The 5,000-nt window shown below is 45.3% G+C and overlaps 1 long non-coding RNA gene and 1 pseudogene across 1 annotated transcript in view; one reads left to right on the plus strand and one right to left on the minus strand.

Moving 5' to 3' along the window:
- The window catches only part of LOC138035236 (uncharacterized), a 28,977-nt gene that overhangs the window by 218 nt on the left and 23,759 nt on the right, over positions 1 to 5,000 (plus strand). The gene's annotated exons all lie outside the window — the stretch shown is intronic.
- LOC138035232 (uncharacterized protein PF3D7_1120000-like) lies at positions 3,433 to 4,226 on the minus strand (annotated as a pseudogene).

Raw genomic sequence — 5,000 nt, forward strand, 5'->3', positions numbered from 1 at the left:
CATTTATGATATCTCTGAGGTAATAAGGCGGGCGGAAAAGAAACCTAGTTCAACGGAACGTTTAACTGCCAGAAATGATTGGCATGCGTAAAAATTTGAAAAACTATGTCAGACGGTGTAATTCTCATAGACCGTTTCGGAAAAAACGGTGCATGCTGGGTAATCAGGATAAAGTGCATGATGAGCTTACAAACTTCGGTGTGAGAGTGTCCGATCAAAGTTTTATAGTGATGGTTTGTGAAGGAAAATTTACCGTTTCTCATAAAGTTTTCTTGATCAATCAAGGTGAGTGTTTGATTGCATGCTTGTTGCGTTCGAAAGAACGCATACTATTGTCGCCGTTTTTCGAGATTTCTTCTGTTGTTATTTCGATGCCAGTTGATTTTGAGGTTTTCGACGGACTTGCTGGCAGGGTGGCATTTCGCCTCGATTTCATGTGGTAAATCGGTAGCCATAGTGATCACAGGCATCCCGTCATGCGAAAAGCACTGGTTCTATGTGTGATCGCGTATTATATTTTTCATTGCTGCTTTAACTTTTTTAGTTTCGCCAAGGTGAACGAATTTTTGTCGATTTGTTCAAAGTATCTCCCGCCAATATGATTGATACTACGTAACAGAACATCAGGTAGCTGTGTGCTTTTGTGTTTTCTAGGAAACAGACGCCGGAATTCTCACCGCCAACATGGTATGATAAGGCGGAGTTGCGATCTGTAGGCTTAGTTTTTTCGCATGAGCGCGTAAAGCACTGTGACACCCGACCGATATTTTCCCTTAGGTCATCACAGTTGATAAGATGAAATGCCAACCATCTCATGTCGCTCAGCTATGAATTTCTAAAACAGGAGTTTCTTGCCAAATACACAAATCAAAATTAAATACACAAACATTGCATGTAGCTGGGTTGCCTTCGGGTCGAAATTCATTCGCGTACGATCCGTATAAAAGATTTTGTCTCCTAAGATGATGAGTTGTGAGAATTCCGTTAAATGACTATTCCGATTGAAAACAGGGACGCATTACGATGCAGATGGCGTATACGAAAGGAAATTGTTTCTCGGACTTTCAGCTAAGATCAAGTGTCATTGTCAGACCATTGCACCCCTGTACTTTTTTCAGGATCTTATGAGAATAGCATTACATGGTTAACACCGTTACCGGCTCACGAGGGCGTTGTAGACCATATATATTTTTTCTCGTCGTTTTAATTTCGGCCTATTTTATCTCAACGCTCCGGGCAACTTTCGTTCACGGTCATTGTGCGGTAGTCAAGAATTTTTTGCGGCTAAAAACCTTGGTCACGCGAATTCATTGAACCTTTTTATCGTCGTTTTGCATTCATCTGCACTTTTGTGCTTTTACAGCTATTGCTCAAAAAAATATTTGCTGTCGAGTTCTCGCCATCAACCCACCTCGAAACCTTTTGTTTACATACAAGCATCGGAAGACAAGCGAATTTATCGAACCTTTCTTTAACGGCGTTTCGCACTGACCCGCACGTTGATGCCTGAAAAACTTCTCATTTGGAACTTATGGCAATCAGATGAGACCGTCAGTTTTTGCCTTTTGCGCACGCTGTGCTAAATGGAACTTGGATTGGACTTGACATCTAATGAATTTTGCACTACGCTTATCGTACATGACTTATATGTTAGGATTGACTTTGTTTATTTTTAAACCCTAAGAATTACTACAAAAATCAATTGCAACAACCTTTCAGAAAAAAAAGTGATCGATAGACCACATTCTCCTTGTGCCAGGAGGCACACAAGGTCCGAACATCTTCCCTCTACTGCTGGCGGTTGGTTGCTGCATACCTCGCTACTACCCATGTGCTCCATCCTTGGTTGTCTCTCTCCTTCTCTACAGTGCGACGCCAGGTAGTTTTGGGTCTGCCTCTGCTTGTCTTCCCCTCTGGCTTCCATCCAAGGGCAACAGCACAGTCGCTATTTGCTTCTTTTCTCAGGAGATGTCCAATCCAGCACCATCTCCTCCTTCTTACCTGGTCGCTGATTGGGTCTGCTCTTGCCATCTCCAGCACTTCCTTGTTTGGAACATGCTGCTGCGATCTGACGAGGAAGATTCTTCTGAGGCACTTGGTCTGGAAGATATTAAGTTTCTTTTCCTCTCCCTTTGACATCTTCCATGTTTCACAGCCGTAGAGAAGCACTGAAAGCACTCGCGTCTTGAAAAGCGTTGCCTTTGTCTTCCTACTGATGTTTCTTGCGCGCCAAATTTTAATGAGCCTGTTGAAACTTGCATACGCCAGTGCTGTCCTCTTCTTCATGTCCAATGTTGCTCCTCCGTCCTTAGTCACTTGCGCCCCCAGGTAGGTGAAACTGTCCACTTCCTCCACCATGCTCTCTCTAACTCTCAGTCCCTCGTTATTCCGGCTGTTGACCTTCATCCACTTGCACTTCTGTGGGTTCAGCTTCAAGCCTACCTTGCCTGCATTCTCCTCTAGCCTGGCTGTTTTTTTCCTGCATGTGGTCTGCCTTGATGTTAGTAGAAGAAAGTCGTCTGCGTAGTCAATGCCCTCCAGCAGCATTGTAAAGTCCCATCTGATACCTGTTCTCTGTCCGTCCACCGTCTTCCTCATCACCCAGTCAATGACCATGAGAAACAAAAATCCCGACATGCAACATCCCTGCTTAATTCACGCCGGTGACCACCGGGAATCTCTCCGTTATTTCTCCTTGATCAATCACTGCGCATGTGAATCCGTCATACAGCGCCTTCACCAATCCTATCAACTTGTCTGGAATCCCATATGCTTTCATGATTCTCCACAGGCTGTCTCTGTGCACCGAGTCGAACGCCTTCTCGAAGTCGACAAAATGAAAGTACATAGTTGCATTCCATTCCTCCACTTGTTCCAAGATGTTACGTAGGATGAAGATCTGCTCGACTGTTCCTCTCCCTGATCTAAATCCTGCCTGCTCTTTCCTCAGCCTGTGGTCCACACCGTCTTGTATTCTGATAATAAGAATCTTTTCCATCACCATGCAAGAAATAGGTAGCAGTGTCACTCCTCTCCAGTTTCCACATTTCTGTAGATTCCCTTTCTTCCCTTTCTTCAGGCCCTGTTTTCACTGCTCCGGCACTTTATCTTCCCGCCGAATCAGGTCAAAGAGGTGCCCGAGTTCCACACAGGTGCTTTCTGTATCAACCTTCAACAGTTCTGCTGTTATCTGGTCGATTTCTGGTGCCTTCCCATTCTTGAGAATTTGCACCACCCTTCTCTGTTGGTGGTTCCGTGTCGATATCCAGCTCCCCCTCCCCACTTCTTCACCTGTCGGTGGGTTTGGTGGTGCTTCCCTATTCAAGACTCTCTCAAAGTGCTCCTTCCATCTTGCCTGCCTTTCTTCCTAACTCGTGAGAAGTCTTCCCTCGTTGTTGGTAACCGCCGCTGTCTTCCTCGGCCCGCTACCGCTCAGCTGTCTGGTGATGTCGTACAACTCCTTAGTTCTCCCGTTTTCTGCTCTGTCTGTGTTACCTGGACATTCTCTGTGATCCACATCCTCTTATCCTCTCTCACGCTTCTCTTCACCTGCTTATCCTTCTGCCTATGCTGCTCCCTGATCTTGTTTCGTATCCTCTCTGACTTAGTACTGTCCAACTTTGTCTTGATTTTCTTCCTTTCGTCTATCACCTTCCACGTTTGCTGACTGATCCAGGGTTTTCTCTTTCCTTTTTGGAACCCAAGGACCTCCTCCTCTGACTCCACGTATGCCTTCCTCAGTGCCTCGCACTACTCCTCTATCTTTTCTCTCCCCTCTCCTCTGTTCTCCTCTAACCTCCGCCCCACTGCATCACAGTACATCCGTTTTGTGTCTCTATCCTTCAGCTTATCCGTGTTGAACCTGGGCTTAAATTTTTTTCATGTTGGCATACTTGCTGAGTTTCAGCCGAATCTTAGTCCTGACGAGGTAGTGATGGCTGTTGACATCGGCCCCCCTCTGCGCTCTAGTGTCGAGGACTGCAGATTTCCACCTCCTACTGATCAAAAGATGGGCAATCTGATTCTTCACTCTGCCGTTTGCATAGACCCATGTTGCCTTGTGAACATCTTTGTGTCGAAAAAATGTTCCTGTGATGACCAGGCCATTTGACACAGAAAAATCACAGCCTCTCTCCGTTGTCATTCTTGTCTCCCATCCCATGTCTCCCTATACAACTCTCGTATCCCTCGTTGTCTCCTCCCACCTTAGCGTTAAAGTCGCCCATCACTACCACAATATCGTTCTATCGTCTGCTGCAATTCTTCATAGAAGTGGTCTTTCTGTTCTTCCTCTCTCTCGTTGTGTGGCGCGTAGACCTGTACCACTAACAGCCTCCTGAAGCGGGAGTGAAATCTAGCTGTAATGCTCCGTTCGCTCACCGGGGTCCACTCCATGAGGGCTCTCTCTGCTCGCTCATCATAATGGCCACACCACCTTCCTGCACCTTTTCATCACCAGCATACAGAGATTACCACTAGTTTACTAGCATGAGTTGTGTAGAAGCTGTTCAAGTCCGTGAAATCGAGAAAGTTATCATGAACATGCCGAAGTGCGGGCAGTCACGCCATTGACGCTTCGTTGTTCGAGTCAAAATATTTCTTCTAGAGTCAATTTTATCACTTTTCGAGTTATCTTTTCTTCTTTCAGATGAAAGATATGGCTTTCGAAGATTTTCTGGAGTGGAGCGTTGGTCAACTTTAGTTTTATTTTAGGATGAGAAGAGGAAAGTAGACAGCAGCAAACAAGAAAGATCTTGCTGCACGCGTTATTGTTGCTTTCGAGTCAAACGACCTGATAGTTGATTTTCGATCGGCTAGAAAGAGAGTATAACAGACTTCTGAGTAAGTGTGGTATTGAAAATCCACGAAATCTAGATGAAAGTGTTTGGTACAGTGATTAGTCCGCTTTTCACTATGTTCTCTGAAACAAAGGCCTTTGACACCGATTGTGTCGGCAAACGTAAGGCACGCAAGGCCTACTCTTATTTTAAGAGATTGCA

The sequence above is a fragment of the Montipora capricornis genome, unplaced genomic scaffold (genome assembly GCF_036669925.1).
Source record: "Montipora capricornis isolate CH-2021 unplaced genomic scaffold, ASM3666992v2 scaffold_330, whole genome shotgun sequence".
Lineage (NCBI taxonomy): Eukaryota > Metazoa > Cnidaria > Anthozoa > Scleractinia > Acroporidae > Montipora > Montipora capricornis.